General features: G+C 44.9%; 1 protein-coding gene across 7 annotated transcripts in view; it reads left to right on the forward strand.

Annotated features, from left to right (window-relative positions):
* Positions 1-21198, forward strand: part of NUMA1 (nuclear mitotic apparatus protein 1) — a 98500-nt gene that overhangs the window by 19057 nt on the left and 58245 nt on the right. Inside the window, exon 1 of one of the 7 annotated variants that reach the window (XM_075592811.1) lies at positions 1534-1612. The exons of the other annotated variants lie outside the window; for them this stretch is intronic. The gene's annotated coding sequence lies outside the window, so the exon portion shown is untranslated. Of the gene's footprint in view, positions 1-1533; positions 1613-21198 lie in introns of those variants that run through there. 7 annotated transcript variants of the gene reach the window in all.

A 21198-nucleotide genomic window follows, 5' to 3' on the forward strand; every position in this document is an offset into this window, starting at 1 on the left:
ACGAAGGACTTAAAATTGTGATTGATTCTGTTGAAATAATCAGATAAGGATCAATATTTGAAAAAAAACAAATGTTTCTGGGCGTGACGCTGTCCGTGCCCGCGTTTCTGTGGCGCCTCCGGGCGGAGAGGTTTTTGACAATCTTGTTTGCTCTGATTAATACACACTCCCTGCATGACATATTTCCAACTACCTGCCATACCGGGCGAGGGACAAGTAAGGGTAGAAAAGGCCACTCTAAAGCTCACAAACATTTGTAGGATAAACGTAAATAAAAAAAAAAAATAGTTTCAATAATTTATATTTTAATTTCTGAGGTTTATAAAAACATTAAAAAAAAAATCAATCTCCCACTAAACCGATCAGTGTCTGACGCCTGGCTCCTGACTTTCTATGTATTGATGCCTTCTTCTGTTTAAACATCCCTTGGCTGTTATCTCAAATCATGTGGCGATTAACCTGTCCCTCGCCTACAATCCATTAATTGGAGAAGCAGCAGCTCAGTGAGTTGGGTTCCGTCCCCAGTGGGCGCTACAGCGTGCGCGCCGCACACAAGGCACAGCCTTCTATGGGGCAGGCTCCAGTCGGGGGGTGTGTGCGCATGAGCCGCGATGCGCGACCGCATTGACCAGAAGACAAGTTTTTATCTATTGACGCGGCGGGCGTGCTTTTGGCCACGGCGGCGGTTCAGCCAATGAGTGCGAACCATGCGCGTGACGTCATGGCCGCGCCCCCATCTGATCTCCTGCTCTCCACTCCAAGCACAGCCGCGTAGCACAGGTCGCGGCTGAAACGGGTGCACGCGCCGCCAGAAGCTCCGGCACGCGTGCAGCCGTGACCACTGGAGCCGTAACACAGGGCTGAGTCCCCAGTGTCCACGGCTGCACGCGCGTCGTAGCGACTGGTGGCCCGTGCACACGTAAAAGCTGCTGTCTAGGGGTAGGGTTGGGATGCGCGGGGGGGCCGCGGCCATGACGGGCTACACTATCTGCACAACCATTGGTTGCTAGTCAACCATGTGACCGTATCGCTGCAGGGAAAGAAAATCCTAGTCTTCCTTTCCAGCGGTCGCTCCATCGCGCTTTGCGCGCGCACACGTGACTGGGACCTGTCCCACGCATACACGCGACTGGGGCCTGTCCCATAGAGGGCTGTGCTCCGGTATGTGGATCACACGCCGTAGCGCGCGCAGCAGAGACCACCGGGGACTCGGCCTAAAGACACTGGCTTTAAGAACAATGAAACAGTGTGAAGCAGGGGAGCCTGGCTCAATTCCTGGCGTGACCTTGTGCAAGTCACTTTCTCCCTGTGCATCAGGCACCAAAAACATAGATTGTAAGCTCCACGGGGCAGGGACTGTGTAACAATCCTATGTGCCGCGTACTCCACACTATACTGTCAGTGTGACGTGAGTGCCATTGGGAGAAAAGCGCTATATGAAACAAATGTATGATTACTTGTGTAGCACTGCATCCCTCTGGATGAGGAAGTGTTAATCAATTATTTTCTTGACCTATATCCCACCCTGTCCTTATCAGAGGCGCTGTACTTGATGAACACACTGTGACCTCCGCAAACCCCTGCTAAATCTCCGCTCACCGGGATTAAGGAAGTAAATATATGTATAGGTAGCAGATGTCTTAAAAGATATAATTAAAGATTTTATCACCCCTTAAAGGAGCAATCCAACCTAACTAATCGCCTATATTAATATTATTTGTTGTGCAGGATTGTACCCTCCGGAGCGGAAACCCACTTTTTCCAGCTCTGGGGACCCCGTGTTGGCCGAGATACTGGTGAAGTTACCTGCATCACTTCCTGTCTTTTTTAAAGGGGATTAAAATGGTCTTTCGATAGGAAGCCACAACCGATGTTTGCAATTTATTTCCTACTGGCCTAAGATTTGGCGGCCATTTTGTTCCCCCTGAACACAGTAACTTCACCAGTAAGTACCATTCTGACCCTGTGGTTCCAGGAGCTGGAAATAGTGGCGTTTGATTAGGGGTGACCCACGGGTTCCACCGTGCTAAAAACAAAAAACAAATGTAGGGGGAACTGCTCCATTACAAATGTTACTGGCACTCGTTTACATTGGTCTGATGAGAGAAATTGTACTTTTAGATCAATATTCTCATTTTAACAGCCTCTATAACAGGGGTGACCAACTTCAGTCCTCAAAGGCCACCAATAGGTCAGATTTTAAGGATATCCCTGCTTCAGCACAGGCGGATCAGTCAGGGGCTCTGTCATTAACTGAGCCACCGATGCTGCAGCAGGGATATCCTGAAAACCTGACCTGTTCGGTGGCCCTTGAGGACCGGAGTTAGCCACTCCTGCCTAATAAACGCATGAATTAAGGCACCAATCCTGCCTAGACCAATCCTAGCTACTTGTAGCTCCTGGGGGGCTCCCTGGTTTTAGCAGTGTAGTTACTGGTGTTACTTCCTTGATATTTTACCTGGGATCACTGCTCTCGGCTGCCGGAGGTCCCATGCACCCGAGCGTAACCAGACTTCCGGGATTTGCTCTCATGTCATCGCATTGTTGGCAATCACATGGCAGTGTCTGACGGAAACAGAAGTCGGGGGGACCCCAGTCCTGTTTTGATCAGGCAAACCACTTCGGGAGAGATCAGTGCACTCTATCCCCTAGAAAACAAGCCTTTTTACAATTGCGTTCCCATTGCGTCAATGAGGCCACTGGTGTGCCACAATCGGGTAGGACTACAGGGCACCAAAAAGGTCCAGGTTAGAAATCTTTGTCTATTGCGTTCTCAGAAGCCTACCTGCAAAATGTCGGATACGGAGGGTCATGGAATATGGACTGTTTAATAATGATGAATCATTGATGCGTCAATTCAAATGACACACCGAGGAACGCTATAAAAGTGACTGTGCAATGAGCAATCGTTCTTATCTGAGAAGTGCGGAGGGATGTAAACATGTAGTCTCCAAAAAGTTGACTCCTCTATAGCAGGGGTGTTCCAATCCAGTCCTCAAGATGACACCAAGGGGGGATCTTGAGGAATGAAATTGAGCACCAGTGGTTACACAGCTCACAGACTGAAGGAAACCTATCCTGGAAGCCTGGTGTTAATTGTCAGGTTTCTGTAGATGGTGCTATTTATAGGCTCATTGAAGCCCTGAAGAGCTCAGTGTAATTTTGGTGCATGAAACACAGCGAGAGTCATAAAGCGCTGGCACTGGGATTTGAACAGTGTTCCCACTTAAAGGACAGCGGGGCTTATTCAGTACCGTGCGATAGGTACTACAACAAGCAAAGTCCTATCCGAGTCCATTCTTTGCGGTAGTGCAGGAGCTGCACGCACACTAGAATAAGGCCTTGGCCATGTTTGGCGCTTGCTGGCGGAAGCGTGCTGACGCGCGCTCCCGCTCAGCACTGAGCCCCTACAGCCGCAATTAGAGCGGCTTTAGTAGGGGCTCACCTGCGCTTCCGCGCGCTTGCGGAAGCACAGGTCTTAGGGGAATTTTAAATTCCCCCGCTTGCCGGCGAGACGGGCCGGTCACGTGCGCGGTTCGCCCAATGAGGGCGAACCAGCTCCGTGACGTCACTGGCCCGCCCCCGGCCAGTGACGCGCCCTCCCCCGGACCGCCCCCTGACGGCTGCTGAGAGCGCTTGCGGTAAGCAACCGCAAGGCCAGGGAAAGCACCCGCTTTCCCTGAGCCTCAGCGCGCCTCAGCACGCCAGCGCTAAGCGTGTCCGAGGCGTAAGACCCGATGTCTTTCCTGCTAGGCCAGTGCTTCACCGGGGGACCTGAGTGAAACCCTGCTTGGACAAAGTGAGCATTCTGTGGCTTTTAGCACTGAAGGGGCTGCATGTCAATCTTACTGTATCTCTGTCTTGATGTAGCGTCGATTGTAACAAAATTTGCATTTGATCTCTTGGGGTTAACGTCACTTCAAACATGGCCGATTTACTAGCTCAGTGGTTTCCAAGTTTGTGGTTTTTGTTTTTTTTAAATAAAGGAACACTATAATTATATTATGACACACCGATAAGTAACATTTATATTACGACGCATAACACATTGTTACAGGTTTCAGAGCAATAGACAGACTGCTGTTTGTGATACTTTTTTGTCAAAGGGCATAGTTAAAAAAAGCGTGTCAGTCTGGTTTTAAAAGAGGAAGTGCGTAAAAACTGTCTAAATCAGTGTTTCCCTACCGGGGTCTCGTGAGAGGATCAAAAGGGTGCCACGGGATTTCCCTTCGCAGGGAGAGCAGGGCAGTTTCCTCTATCCTGATTGGCTGCTGCTGGGTTATGCGGGCAATCGGTTGTCAGGAGCCTGTGGGGTGTGGCCAAGTGGAGAAGGCAGCAGCATGGGCCTGAGGGGGGGTGAGGTGTGTGTGTGTTTGTTTTTGTTTCCACACTCCTGTGACTCCCTGCCCCCACAGGCTCCTGTGACCGTCTCCTGTGACACTCTATGTCCTGTTTTCTGTGACCCTGTTCTGTTTAAGGGGTACCACAGCAACTGAACACTAGTTAGGGGTGCCCTAAGAGAAATAAGATTGAAAACCACTGGTCTAAATGGTTGCTGTAGCAACCAAAGAATGAGTGCATTAAACAAAATCATTACAAATGGCATTAGGAGTAAAAATAACCACAGGCCTTATGATCTAATACTAGAGAACTGACTGATGTATTAAAAAAATAAACACATCAGATTTTTCACGTTTTGCTGCTTTAAAAGTGCAAACTGAAGGATGGATCTTTCATTTGAGTTGGATAGAGAGAAATGGATTTGTTTCTAAGGCCGAGTCCCCGCTGGCGCTGAGCGCGCTCATGCTTGGAGAGCGCCGGGTGTTCTGCATTTACAAGCACGGGGGGGGGGGGGGGGGAGGGGTGGGTGAGGGGTGTATTGCGGGTAGTTGAGGGCACGGGAAAGTTGGATTTTTGTTTTGTTTACCCGAGCACGGGTGAGCGTGTGTGCTGTAGGAATGTAAGTAACCGCTGCAAGCGCCGCCCGCTCAGCGCTAGCGGGGACGCAGCCTAATGTAGCTAATTATTGTGCCATTTTCTGCAAGTTTGCCCTAATACATTTTTGATGTGTCCTTAATACAGTCCTTCCAGTGTTGTGGCTGCGCGTCCCTTGCCCCGTGTTGTGGGCGTTAGATCGGTGATGCAGGGATTACTTATACATGTGATACAGCTATGAATTTCCTAAAGCCACGTGTGTGAGAGGGTGAACGGGTTTCATAGAATAAATGGAAATTAGAATAAACAGAGGGAAAATATAGTAAGATTTATATAATGTAATAAGGTACAAAAAAGAAAATACAGACACAAAATATGGTGAATAAATAAGAGACAAAACCCTCCACCACAGTGTACAGCACCCAAACATCATCTCCAAACATCATCTCACGTGTGAGCACAGTGCCTCAGACAGGCCTGCCTTTCCTCATTATCTCTTGGCATACACTGTTTCCACTGCAGCCAGGGATTCTGGGTAATAACATGCAAATGAGCCCTTACACAGTGTCACTTTTTGCTTCTTGTCCATTGTAACATGGACCCCTATAAATGATACCTGCCGTATTACACAGCCTGGGTTACAGAAGTGCAGAGTCGGGAAACCCACTCAGACAGCAGTTTTGACATAATGGTTAAAAAACCCAGAAGGTGACGAGACCAGCTCAGCAAGTAACCCCCAAAGAGACAAGTGTTTCCTCTGGGCTGCATGATCAATCAGTTATTGCAGTTGTCCTCTGAGCTGGACAAAGCCCAATATTCAGTAAATGTGTTTGTATATTGTGGTGGAAGCATTGTATGTATCGCTTTTGTTTATCCATGATTATATTTATGATAAAAGCGTTGGAGGATTACTTTAGAATCAAATTTTTCTTAATGTATTTATTTTTGTCTCGGGTCCCACACGACTTTTTAAATGGGCCATTTAAAAAACAAAAACAAGTGTATGTAACACCACTATTCTCTTCCCCCCCTTCCCCCCCCCCACACCCCCTGACATGAGGGATAGGTTGTACATGTAAAAAGTGAGTTAGCAACAGTCTGTTTTTGCAGGGCTTTTACCTGTTTAAAGAGGTGTGCGTTGGCTCAGCGGTTCTGTTCACCTCGGGGTAGATGGTGAGTTCGTGCCAGCTTGTGTAAGGGAGTTTGGTGAACAGGAGAGGGAGCCAGGAACTTTGTAACTTGTCTTTATTTAGAACCAGCAGCATAGTCCGGACAACAGGACTGGGTTTCAGCATATAACACACAGCATCCACAATCTCTTGCATTGCGAGTTAGTCCATCTCTGATCCCTACTTCAATCTGGAGAATGGAACCCAGCATAGATCCATCCCAGGTTCCTACTTAACCCTTTGCATGGACTGCGTCCTACTGCAATTGTAGATTTCTGCAGCACCTCTCTGGGGCCCTTTATTATAATACTGTCCCTATATGGAAACAAATAAAAGGTTTCCTGCTGCGCTCCTGATGTACAGGCCAGGAGAGCCTGGAGACCTACCTGATGTACAGGCCAGGAGAGCCTGGAGAACTCCCTGATGTACAGGCCAGGAGAGCCTGGAGAACTCCCTGATGTACAGGCCAGGAGAGCCTGGAGAACTCCCTGATGTACAGGCCAGGAGAGCCTGGAGAACTCCCTGATGTACTGGCCAGGAGAGCCTGGAGACCTACCTGATGTACAGGCCAGGATAGCCTGGAGAACTCCCTGATGTACAGGCTCCTGATGTACAGGCCAGTATAGCCTGGAGAACTCCCTGATGTACAGGCCAGGAGAGCCTGGAGAACTCCCTGATGTACAGGCTCCTGATGTACAGGCCAGGAGAGCCTAGAGACCTACCTGATGTACAGGACAGGAGAGCCTAGAGACCTACCTGATGTACAGGCTCCTGATGTACAGGCCAGGATAGCCTGGAGAGCTCCCTGATGTACAGGCTCCGGATGTACAGGCCAGTATAGCCTGGAGAACTCCCTGATGTACAGGCCAGGAGAGCCTAGAGACCTACCTGATGTACAGGCCAGGAGAGCCTGGAGACCTACCTGATGTACAGGCCAGGAGAGCCTGGAGAACTCCCTGATGTATAGGCCAGGAGAGCCTGGAGAACTCCCTGATGTACAGGCCAGGATAGCCTGGAGAGCTCCCTGATGTACAGGCTCCTGATGTACAGGCCAGGAGAGCGTGGAGAACTCCCTGATGTACAGGCCATGAGAGCCTGGAGAACTCCCTGATGTACAGGCCAGGAGAGCCTAGAGACCTACCTGATGTACAGGCTCCTGATGTATAGGCCAGGATAGCCTGGAGAGCTCCCTGATGTACAGGCTCCTGATGTACAGGCTAGGAGAGCGTGGAGAACTCCCTGATGTACAGGCCAGTATAGCCTGGAGAACTCCCTGATGTACAGGCCAGGAGAGCCTGGAGAACTCCCTGATGTACAGGCTCCTGATGTACAGGCCAGGAGAGCCTAGAGACCTACCTGATGTACAGGCTCCTGATGTATAGGCCAGGATAGCCTGGAGAGCTCCCTGATGTACAGGCTCCTGATGTACAGGCTAGGAGAGCGTGGAGAACTCCCTGATGTACAGGCCAGGAGAGCCTGGAGACCTACCTGATGTACAGGCCAGGATAGCCTGGAGAACTCCCTGATGTATAGGCCAGGAGAGCCTGGAGAACTCCCTGATGTACAGGCTCCTGATGTACAGGCCAGGAGAGCCTGGAGAACTCCCTGATGTACAGGCCAGGAGAGCCTGGAGACCTACCTGATGTACAGGCCAGGAGAGCCTGGAGACCTACCTGATGTATAGGCCAGGAGAGCCTGGAGAACTCCCTGATGTACAGGCCAGGATACCCTGGAGAGCTCCCTGATGTACAGGCTCCTGATGTACAGGCCAGGAGAGCGTGGAGAACTCCCTGATGTACAGGCCATGAGAGCCTGGAGAACTCCCTGATGTACAGGCCAGGAGAGCCTAGAGACCTACCTGATGTACAGGCTCCTGATGTATAGGCCAGGATAGCCTGGAGAGCTCCCTGATGTACAGGCTCCTGATGTACAGGCTAGGAGAGCGTGGAGAACTCCCTGATGTACAGGCCAGGAGAGCCTGGAGAACTCCCTGATGTATAGGCCAGAAGAGCCTGGAGACCTACCTGATGTATAGGCCAGGAGAGCCTGGAGAACTCCCTGATGTACAGGCCAGGAGAGCCTAGAGACCTATCTGATGTACAGGCTCCTGATGTACAGGCCAGGAGAGCCTGGAGAACTCCCTGATGTACAGGCCAGGAGAGCCTGGAGAACTCCCTGATGTACAGGCCAGGAGAGCCTAGAGACCTACCTGATGTACAGGCCAGGAGAGCCTGGAGAACTCCCTGATGTACAGGCCAGGATAGCCTGGAGAACTCCCTGATGTACAGGCTCCTGATGTACAGGGCAGGATAGCCTGGAGAACTCCCTGATGTACAGGCCAGTATAGCCTGGAGAACTCCCTGATGTACAGGCCAGGAGAGCCTAGAGACCTACCTGATGTACAGGCTCCTGATGTACAGGCCAGGAGAGCCAGGAGAACTCCCTGATGTACAGGCCAGGAGTGCCTGGAGAACTCCCTGATGTACAGGCCAGGAGAGCCTGGAGAACTCCCTGATGTACAGGCCAGGAGAGCCTGGAGAACTCCCTGATGTACAGGCCAGGAGAGCCTGGAGAACTCCCTGATGTACAGGCTCCTGATGTACAGGCCAGGAGAGCCTGGAGACCTACCTGATGGTATTTGGAGTCTGGTTCTTCCCTTGGGGGCTCGACAACCGTGGGGATCCCCTGGAGGTCTGAATACAACATGGAGATCCCCACCGTATCTACCCAAGGCGTGGCCAACACTCTGTTCCAGTACCTGGGCAGATTAACTGTTGCCACTTCGTCACACCACTAGGCATGTGACCCGCTAGCAACTTCTAGAGAAGCACAAGGCCAGACATGTGCCTAGGAAGTGCAACATAATATACAGTAATAATGTAACATGAATAAAGTGCCACATAATATACAGTAATAATGTAACATGTATAAAGTGCCACATAATATACAGTAATAATGTAACATGAATAACATGCAACATAACATACAGTAATAATGTAACATGAATAAAGTGCCACATAATATACAGTAATAATGTAACATGTATAAAGTGCTACATAATATACAGTAATAATGTTACATGAATAAAGTGCTACATAATATACAGTAATAATGTAACATGCATAAAGTGCAACATAACATACAGTAATAATGTAACATGAATAAAGTGCAACATAACATACAGTAATAATGTAACATGAATAAAGTGCCACATAATATACAGTAATAATGTAACATGAATAACGTGCAATAATAACATACAGTAATAATGTAACATGAATAAAGTGCAACATAATATACAGTAATAATGTAACATGAATAACGTGCAATAATAACATACAGTAATAATGTAACATGAATAAAGTGCAACATAACATACAGTAATAATGTAACATGTATAAAGTGCAACATAATATACAGTAATAATGTAACATGAATAACGTGCAACATAACATACAGTAATAATGTAACATGAATAAAGTGCAACATAATATACAGTAATAATGTAACATGAATAAAGTGCAACATAACATACAGTAATAATGTAACATGAATAAAGTGCCACATAATATACAGTAATAATGTAACATGAATAAAGTGCCACATAATATACAGTAATAATGTAACATGAATAACGTGCCACATAATATACAGTAATAATGTAACATGAATAAAGTGCAACATAATATACAGTAATAATGTAACATGAATAACGTGCAATAATAACATACAGTAATAATGTAACATGAATAAAGTGCAACATAACATACAGTAATAATGTAACATGTATAAAGTGCAACATAATATACAGTAATAATGTAACATGAATAACGTGCAACATAACATACAGTAATAATGTAACATGAATAAAGTGCAACATAATATACAGTAATAATGTAACATGAATAACGTGCTACATAATATACAGTAATAATGTAACCTGAATAAAGTGCAACATAACATACAGTAATAATGTAACCTGAATAAAGTGCAACGTAATATACAGTAATAATGTAACCTGAATAAAGTGCAACATAACATACAGTAATAATGTAACATGAATAAAGTGCAACATAATATACAGTAATAATGTAACATGAATAAAGTGCAACATAACATACAGTAATAATGTAACATGAATAAAGTGCCACATAATATACAGTAATAATGTAACATGAATAACGTGCCACATAATATACAGTAATAATGTAACATGAATAAAGTGCAACATAATATACAGTAATAATGTAACATGAATAACGTGCAATAATAACATACAGTAATAATGTAACATGAATAAAGTGCAACATAACATACAGTAATAATGTAACATGTATAAAGTGCAACATAATATACAGTAATAATGTAACATGAATAACGTGCAACATAACATACAGTAATAATGTAACATGAATAAAGTGCAACATAATATACAGTAATAATGTAACATGAATAAAGTGCAACATAATATACAGTAATAATGTAACATGAATAACGTGCTACATAATATACAGTAATAATGTAACCTGAATAAAGTGCAACATAACATACAGTAATAATGTAACATTAATAAAGTGCCACATAATATACAGTAATAATGTAACATTAATAAAGTGCAACATAATATACAGTAATAATGTAACCTGAATAAAGTGCAACATAATATACAGTAATAATGTAACATGAATAACGTGCAATAATAACATACAGTAATAATGTAACATGAATAAAGTGCAACATAACATACAGTAATAATGTAACATGTATAAAGTGCAACATAATATACAGTAATAATGTAACATGAATAACGTGCAACATAACATACAGTAATAATGTAACATGAATAAAGTGCAACATAATATACAGTAATAATGTAACATGAATAAAGTGCAACATAATATACAGTAATAATGTAACATGAATAACGTGCTACATAATATACAGTAATAATGTAACCTGAATAAAGTGCAACATAACATACAGTAATAATGTAACCTGAATAAAGTGCAACGTAATATACAGTAATAATGTAACCTGAATAAAGTGCAACATAACATACAGTAATAATGTAACATGAATAAAGTGCAACATAATATACAGTAATAATGTAACATGAATAAAGTGCAACATAACATACAGTAATAATGTAACATGAATAAAGTGCCACATAATATACAGTAATAATGTAACATGAATAACGTGCCACATAATATACAGTAATAATGTAACATGAATAAAGTGCAACATAATATACAGTAATAATGTAACATGAATAACGTGCAATAATAACATACAGTAATAATGTAACATGAATAAAGTGCAACATAACATACAGTAATAATGTAACATGTATAAAGTGCAACATAATATACAGTAATAATGTAACATGAATAACGTGCAACATAACATACAGTAATAATGTAACATGAATAAAGTGCAACATAATATACAGTAATAATGTAACATGAATAACGTGCTACATAATATACAGTAATAATGTAACATGAATAAAGTGCAACATAATATACAGTAATAATGTAACATGAATAACGTGCAACATAACATACAGTAATAATGTAACATGTATAAAGTGCAATAATAACATGGTTGACGCTATCTCACGTCAGAACCTTGTGAGGGCGTGACCCCTGCGCTGCCTGCAGCTCCAGGACTGCCATGCAGGGCAAAGGGAAATTTCGAGCGAGGTGCTACATTTACATAGGATTGAAGCAGGGGGGCTCTCCGGAGCGGAACCCCTGTTAATTTCAGCTCTGGGAACCCCCCCCCCCCCTGCTTCCCGAGATATTTACCTCCGTAGGGGACGCCGGTAGCTGTTCCGGCTCAGCAAGCAGGGTTCATGTAGTGGCGGATTTTCACCGGTCCGGCGTTCTGCTGGCCAATAGGAAGCAGTGACGTCATCAGGTTGGGCTTCCTATTGGCCCACGTGACGTGGGAGCTTTAAACTTTGCCGAGAATCCGGCACCCCCTTTTGGAGGCAAGTATCTCGGGAACTGTGGGTCTCTGGAGCTGAAATGAATGGGGTTCAGCTCCTCAGACCCTCTGTGTAAGAGAGAAAAGGGCGACTTTTCCCCCAATTGAAAGGATTTCCCCTTTAAAGCTGCTTACGCCCCGACACTTCCCTCCCCCTGTAACACTGTTCAGCAGCTTTCATTTGAGAAGATGTTAATGTCTCAAGCGGTTTCCGAAGTCCCACGTTGGGTTGAATGGAGGCGTTTCTGTGGAGTGTATACAGTGGAAGTTGAAGAGATCCTTTGTTTCCGGTTGGCTGCTTCCACTGAGCTCGTTAAAATAACCTGTGTAATGTTTCCTGCGTAGACATCAGTGGGAGAGTCTCCAAGGCCTGACCGTTCCTCACCGTTTGTCTCACCTGTCATATCGCACCCGTTTAGTACCCTCGCTTTATTATAATCTGTTCTTGTATGGCGCTGCTAGCTTTACGTAGCGCTTTACAGAGGCATTTTGCAGGCACAGTCCCTGCCCCGTGGAGCTTACAATCTGTTTTTGGTGCCTGAGTCACAGGGAGTTAGTGACTTGCCCAAGGTCACAAGGAGCCGACAGGTTCCCCTGCTTCAAACTCGGTGCCAGTCAGTCTTTACTCACTGAGCCACTCCTTCTCCCTTAGGCCTCGGGCATGGTCAGCGCTTAGGCGCTGACCCGTGCTGAGGCGCGCTGGTGCTTACCAGTGAGCCCCTGCAGCCGCAATGTGAGCGGCTTTAGTAGGGGCTCGCCTACGCTTTCGCAAGCGTGCGGAAGCGTAGGTCTTATCCAAATTTTAAATTTCGCGCTCACGGGAGCGCAGGGCCGGTCATGTGAGCGGTTCGCCCATGAGGTCGAACCAACTCCGTGACGTCACTGGCCTGCCCCCCGACATGCCCACGGATGGCACGCTAACCAAGGCCAGGGAAAGCACCCGCTTTCCCTCAGCCTCAGCGCGCCTCCGTACGGCTGCTGCAACCCTGGGCGCCGCCTTATATGCAGTAAATGCTTAGGATGCTCGGTAAACAAAATAACATTTTACTGACAAGTGCAGTTTACAAAATCACATCCCATGGATTATCCATCGCTCTGCCATTTTCTTCCTCAAACTTTTTAATTGTTCTTAGAAACATCACAATGCGTGGAATAGTTCTATAACGCTTGATCAATACGTATCTGAGTCTTAAAGCGGCAATACTGCATCTCCCCTTTTTCTTTTTCGCACATGTAAAGCATGTGGCGATGTGTAATTCTACATACCTACAGTAAGCTGACAATCGTTTGGTGCTCCTGTTATGAATCTGTAAAAATCCCAATTGTGTGACTAACATAATGGCCGCCTTTCGGTTTCAGTCAATCCTTCAGGCAGTGAAACTCAGCAGCTCCAATGTTACCTTAGTAATATCAGGATACATTGTCTACTGTTACAGCTTGCAGCTGAAACTGCTGGGCTCATTGGCAGCCAGTTATCGCAACCGGGAAAGTGTTGCAAAAAACTTGCACTGCTTGGGAGGTGGGCTAAAGCCTGCTATAGAAATCAAAGGATGCTTTAAAACTTATTAAAAATGGCATTAAGGGAAAAAGAAAAAAAGTCACTTGTCTAATACAGTACTACAGAATTGATTTACAGTAATTAAAATTAAAAACATGTCCTATGTTTTGCTGCTTTACGGTCATCATTTTCCACCAGAAATGAATTAAGGACATATGAGTAACATCTCCCACCACTGACCGCTGTTTGGGATTTGACACATTTCATCGTTTTCTTTAGGATGTTCACTGCATGTTTTTTATTTCTGGGGAAGTTGGTTACATATCCGCTTTCTTCGGGGCCTGTGAGTGGGGAGGTGTTTCCTTCAGCCTCGTGCCACCCTGCCCTTACCAGAGAGGCAATAAAGATAGGGGGGAGAGGAGAGAGGGTGCTCTGCTTATGCAAACTGCTGTTAAACACACTGACAAAAGAACAGTGGCGAAAAAGCACTACTATCAAAGGTGACAATTATAATCATGTAGACAGTGCTCCCCCGGGGCAAACCGGGGTATAAATGAACCAAGTAGAAACGGACTACCAGAGACAAGAATCCTAGAAACCCCCAAAAATGGGGGGAAATCAAGAACAAATGCAAAAAAAATAAATAAGTCAACTTGTTAATAGATCAGCAAAAAACAGGGACATACAAGATGAAATTCTAAAAACAAAAAACATATAAAGTCAGAGTAAAAATCCTTCCCGACAAAGTGCCAGGCACCTCACAGGAAAAATACCGCGCAATAATTGGGCTAAAGCTGTATCAATCGCAATGAACTTGCGGAGAACCATAAATCTAATAACTGCAAATGCTAGGTATGAAAGGGATGAGGAGGGGAGATTTGTGAGTGATAGAGTTTAATTGGAAACCAGGAGAGGGATTTCAGCAGGGGAGACGCTGAGACAGATTTAGTAAACAGTGATTCTAGCAGCAGTGGATAGGATAGATTGTAGGGGAGTCAGGAAGGCCGGACAGTAGGTTACAATAGTTGAGACGGGAGAGAATGAGGGCCTGTGTCAGAGTTTTAGCAGCAGAGGGACAGAGGAAAGTTCGTATCTTTGCAATGTTTTGGAGAAAAAAACAGGTTTTAGCTACATATTGTCTGTGAGGGAAGTCAATTTATAAATGTGTTTATTATTTATAAAATGTTTTACTAGGAAGTAATACATTGTGTTACCTCTGGTTTTCAAGTATGTCTTGGGCACAGTTATGATGAAAGATACATGGTTACATAGCAGAACAGGGTTATACAGTATACATAAAGACCTTGCATTACATTAAGTGAACAAGGTTCTACATTAAATATGAAGTCATTGCATGAACAGTTAAAGATAAAATAAGTTATAGGCGTCTGTAACAGTTACAGACCACATTAAAATGTGAGACGACTTTAGTTTGGAAATAACTTAGTCTGGTGGTTTTGAGAGTCTTGGGTAGATTGTTCCAGTTGTGAGGTGCACGGTAAGAGGAGGAGGAGCGGCCGGATACTTTGTTAAACCTTGGGACCATGAACAGTCCCTTGTAGTCAGATCTCAGGTAATACGTGCTGCGTGTGGTAGGGGTGAGGAGCTTGTTCAGATAAAAGGGTAGCTTGCCTAAACTATTTGAAGGCAAGATAAGAGAGATTAACTTTGCGCCTAGACTCAAGTGATGGCCAATCTAGCTCATTGAGCATTTCACAGTGGTGTGTGTTGTAGTTACATTGTTGGACAAAGCAGCATATTGAATTGTAGAGGGTGTCTAGTTTGAGAAGGTGAGTTTTGGGTGCTGTCCCCATAGTCTCTAATTGGCATCTGTGCAAAGCGCTTTCTTACCAGCGGCCTTAGAGGATTTGTTCCTATAAAGTACACCTAGTTTGCCATAGGTTTTGGATATCAGGGTATCAATGTGCAACTCAAAAGTTAAATGGGAGTCAAACCATATGCCCAGATATTTAAAACTAGTAACAGGGGCTAAGATGGAATTAGAGTTGGTTCTGATCTGCAGCACAATCATTAGTAGCGTTAGCAATTTTGCCTTGGTATTAAATACCATTGTTAGTCTTGTCAGTGTTTAAAAACGGTTTGTTTTGGGAAATTCAATTTTCAAGTCTCAAAGTCAGATTTGAAGTATGTGTTCAAGGTCGGAGAGGCGAGGGCTGTGTGCATATAGGATTGTGTCATCTGCATACATGTGTATTGAAGCTCCCTTACAAGCTGTAAGAAGATCATTGATGAAGACTGAGAAGAGTAGGGGCCACAGAACAGAGCCCTGCAGGATATCGCAGGTGATTATCCAAGGGGTTGGAGTTAGTACCCGAGATACACATTGGGATTTACCTGATGGGTAGGAATGAAAACAGTTTAAAGCATGTTTCCCTATTCCAGAGAACTGAAGTTTGTTTAGCAAGATGGCATGATCAACAGTATCAAACATCTTTGCAAAATCTAGGAATATTGCACCAGTGAGTTGTCCCCGTTCCATTCCACACTGGATTTCATTGCAAACTTTTAAGAGGGTAGTTACTGTGGAGTGTTCGGGACGAAAGCCAGATTGGAATTGGCTAGGGAATTTTGTCTTGGTACAGTAATCGCTTAATTGAGAGTGAACACATTTTCCCATGACTTTGGATAGTATTTGGAGAAGCGAGATTGGTCTGTAGTTTGAGACAGTGTTTTTGTCCCCACTTTTGAAGATTGGAACAACTCTGGCAGTTTTCCAGGTCTTGGGGATATGGCCTGCAGTTAAAATAGTTGATTAGGAAATCAAGCGGTTTGGCAATGGCTGGGGCAACTTTGTCGTAGAAACTTTGATTGCAGTAGGTCAGGTCCACATTGGCTGCTCCGTTTCAATTTTGAGGAGCGCTTGTGTAATCTCTTCTTCAGATACTGGGACAGATTGAAAATTGTGGGCAGTTTTGGGAGAGGGTGGGGCTATATGGGTACTCCCAGAATGAGCTTCATGTTTGTAGTTTGAGTTGCATTTTGGTAATGTTAGTAGCACACCCCACAAAGTATTCATTAAATGCATTTGCAATGTCAGTGGGATTTGTCATAGTAATATAATCCTTAATGATATTACATGGTTGTTGTTGGCTAGAAGTCTGGAATATATTGTTGATGACTTTCCAGAAGTGTTAGATTTGAAGTATTCTGGTGAAGATTGTCAGGGTAATATTGGGCTTTTGCGTGTCTTGTTTGCCTTGGGTATGTATTCAGCAGGTGTCTGTAGTTAAGATCCTTGATAGTGCCAGTTACTTTGTAGTTTCTCCACAAGGCATCCCTAAAATGGTAGAGCGCTATAAGATTGGTTGTAACCCACGGAAGGTGGGCCCCTGTACTCTTATTCTCCATAGTGGAGCACGGGTATCACAGAGTTTTAATAACTCGGATTGGAAATAATAGAGCGCAGAATTGGTGTCCGGTATTGAGTCCAAGCGCTGTTGGTAAGATTAGCCAGAAACTGTTGTGGGTTAAAGTTTCTAAAGGTTCTAGTTAATAGAACTTTAGGGCTTGATTGGGGTGGTCTTATTTTCCTTACACAGTATACTATTGCATGGTCACTGAAAATGTCAGGTAGGATGCTACAGGATTGGGTTGTGCTTGGTCTAGAGGATAGGATCCAGTCTAGCAAGGAATTGTGAGATTTTCCAGTTGGTCCGTGTGGGTTGGGAAATGAGTTGCGTTAATTTAAGTGACTTGAGTTGTATCTGGATTTTGTTGTTTTTAGGGTCGAGCCAATTGTAGTTGAAATCCCCAAGAACTAACAGCTCTCTTCACGTTCAGAGAGGAAATTGAGCCAAGAAACTGGGTGATACCAGTCAGGGATTGTAGATGGGCTTTTGGGGGGGGTGGTAGATGCCAGCAATAAGAACAGGCTTAGACAAGGGCAGGCACATTTTGCCAACTACGATTTTAAGAGGATGGACTTGAGGAGCAATTTATCAGCGTAAATTGTATTCAATGTAAAAGAACACCCCTCCTCCTCTCTTTGACCTATCTTTCCTAGAAATGGAGTATCTCTGGTGATATTTGCATCAAGGGTTTTAGGGGTTAGCCATGTTTCTGTGAGAATGATGGCTTTGGGTGTATGCATAAGGCACCATGCCATTAGTTTGTTACCCGCAGACGGCGTGCTTGGATTACCGAGTGTATGATAGTACTGCCAACAGTAATGTTGAAGGGACAGTAGGGCCAGGTTTGGGAGGAAGTATGAGGAGCTCCGTGGATGATGTACCAGAGAGACATTTGGAGACTTTGGTCTGTACAGCAGGTGTAAGGTCAGGGGTTGTAAGGTAATTTTGTGTCATTTCCATAGTTCCATAATGTCTCTTATGGAGTGGTGCCCAAAACTGTGCTCCATATTGAAGGTGTGGTCTTACTAATGCTTTATAGAGGGGCATAATTGTTTCCCCATCGGGCCAGGGGCTTTATTTACTTTAGTTTTATCAAGCCGCCTATGAACTTTTTGGAAGTGATTTTTCCCTGGTAAATGAGGCAAAGAATTTGTTTAATTCCTCTGCTTTCTCCTTATCTCCAATAATCTGCCTGCCCATCTCATTCAATTTATTACAATAAATCTTGAATCGCATAAGGTTTATTTTTGTAGAATGATAAAAAAAATAAAAGCATAAATCTTCCAATGGAAAAAAACAAAAGAAGACTTGCTTCGGGATTGTGACTAAATCCACCCAAAATAATGTTATGCAACTAAACCCAAAAGTCTGTTTCCCTCCCCCCCCCCCCCCATCTCACCGGAGGTTGTACAGAACTAGTCATATGTAAAACAAGAGCCATGAACATAATGTTCAAAATGGACTTCAACGGCAGAAATATATTATCTGCGTTTCAACGTTTCAATCCTGTTGATATATATTCAGGTTGTAGAAGGTGACACAATGTCTGAAATGTTTGGTAACCTCCACAATACTCCATATTACTCCGGGACTTGAGTCCATTCCTAGTTGTAATTTAACAAAGCGTGGCAATGTGGCCCACTTCCATCCTTTCACTTAAATCTGGCGCCATAAAGTTCTAGTTTTAGGGTGTGTGAAGGTGTCCTCAGTATTGATATTAGAAAGGTAATGAAAACCCTCTAGATTATCAGTGTGTACGCGCAGAGATCTTCAACCCAGTCTTCTGAAGTATTACACGACGTATAAAGTGTGACGATGTTGGTCTAGTTATATAAACGAGCACACGTCTTGTGACTGATTGAAGATGTCTGGTTATTATTTGCTTTCCCTCCAGTCATATGCCCAAATTAAAATACGCTATATAGGGATTGTCAAGAATAAGAGCCAGATTTACAACATGGCCTTAAGCTTTAAGGCCCCTGGGCCCTCTGAATGGTCCATAAGATAATGTATGGCGTAGCACCGTTTGGTACACATCTAGCTCTGTTTTCTGTAGTCTGTATTGTATTGGTTTTTAGGAGAAGTGTAGAGGAACAGGTGAGTTGACTGAAGCCTGTGCACCCACTCATATCCCCGAGGTAGCTCTCCTCACTCTTGGGGCAGAAAGCTTTTTAGATAAAGTCCAGTATATGTAGGGTGTTTATAAAACCTGAAGGTAATCACGTCTGTTATACCACGTGGTGTAGAACATTCTGGTGTAGAAAGATGGAGATCCTCTGCACTATGGTATAAAGCAGGAGTGGTCAGCTCCTGTCCTGGAAACCTGACCTGTTAGCCACCCCTGGTATAAAGCAAATGGCTTGTCACCGGTGGTCGGCGTAACGCAAGGTAAAATAAGCCATTGCTGTATTTCTCAGGGCAAGGTTCTCCAACTTCTAAGGTGCTGGATTATGCTGCGCTTCTCTCCTACATTCACGCGTCTCTCCTACATTCACGCTGCAACGTCTAATTGTGATTTGAAAATGTCTCTGGACAATCTTAGTTTACTTTACAAACAAAACAAAAAAAAAACATTTTTGTCCCTAGAATTTGGGATAAGGATACGAAGAAGGCTGTGATTATACAGGAAACGGCGCGACGCCGCCGCTTAAAAAACAACTTAAAAAAAAAATAGCAGTGCACATACCTGCTGCGGCGTGAGCGCCATGTGGAGCTGCAGGGCGGCCGTCTCCTGGCGCGATCTGCAGATATGTTCTTGGCTGGGGATGGCCGCGTCATGTGAGCGGTTCCAGCCAATGAGGGCGATTCGCTCACGGCCACGCCTCCTTGCCTGCTCTCCACCGGCTCCTTGGTATAATCACTGCTGCTCGGCGGCAGCGCTGGGTGACGTCACAGAATAGTGCTGCAGCATTTGGTATTATTGAGCCCCAAGCAGGGAACGGGGAGAGTAGTTAAGACAAATGTAATATTTTGCACAATTCTTTTTACAATCAAGTGACAATAGAATCTATTATAATAATGACATAACTGGGGAGGGAGGAAAGAGAGGGGTCTGAAGAAATACGTTTTCCGTATTCAACCAGTAATCATTGCAACTGATAAAGAAGCATTGAGCCCCCGTGCTACACGTTACTCGTATGTATGGGGCACAGGCAGAAGGGACATTGCAGCCGTGGGTAGGGGACTGCCCGCACCAGGTAGCTACATCATGCCAGTGTGCTGGTGAATACAGACCCGCTTCTTACACTGGGAACTAGTGATGAGCACAGGAGAGGAGCGGGCAGTGCAGGATCAGGGCACTGCTGCTAAGCAGCGGAGAGAGGGGGTAGAAACTACAATCCACGCCGGCAGCATCTTCGCCCTCTGCACTGGGGAGAGCGGGCAGCTGGGGTGGCCGAGGTTAGGGGGTTGCAGGTGAAGCCCCCCGGCTACCTGTTTTCCACCAATGGAGTTGCCTTTCTAAGACAGTTGTGATTTGATATGAAACATGTAATATATATTGTACATTTTTTGTAAAATAAAAATGTGCCGGTATCTAGGGAAAGCACGGGGCCGCGTAGAACGCACTAGCCTCCGCTCCTCCGTGACCCGGCGTCGTGCTTGAAATACAAACTTGTTTGGATTGCGAAGCGCCGCTCGCCCTGTAGCACATGTGCGCGCACTATGCATATATGTATTGGCGTCCTAGTGTTTGTTTCGACGCGTGCTATGTAGCTTGCGCTGTATCCTTCACTATGGACAAAGCTTTGGCTTCCCGTGCTCCTCATCGCAACGCGTCACAGTGTGACGTTGCCTTATCTTGTCGACGTGCCGTCACAAGGAGAAGATACCGGAGATGAGGACCAGGAAGAGAATGTTAGAGGCGCTCAGAAAAGAAGGTTCTGGTACACCGCATCGTCGCATAATACCAGAGTATATACAAATAAGGGCTTAAGCAGGAGAGTAAACATGAGGTGTACTTAACCACAGTGAGAGGATCGCACCATTTAGCTGTTAGTAAATAGTACACATCCACGGTTCCCAAATGAACATTAACAGCTGTAAAAACCTACTTATGTGAAACAACACTGACAAGCACGGGGTCCCCAAACCTGCTGTGCCCCATAATCACGGAGGGCTTCCATCGCAGCCCGGGATTCTGGGTAATGATAATGGTGGGGGTTGGGGGCTGTCGCCGTTACTCACATAACCTTTGTGTGCTCCTGGCTTGTAGCCATTAAGAACACTTCTCTGA

This window comes from Ascaphus truei, chromosome 3 (assembly GCF_040206685.1).
Source record: "Ascaphus truei isolate aAscTru1 chromosome 3, aAscTru1.hap1, whole genome shotgun sequence".
NCBI classification, from domain to species: Eukaryota; Metazoa; Chordata; class Amphibia; order Anura; family Ascaphidae; genus Ascaphus; species Ascaphus truei.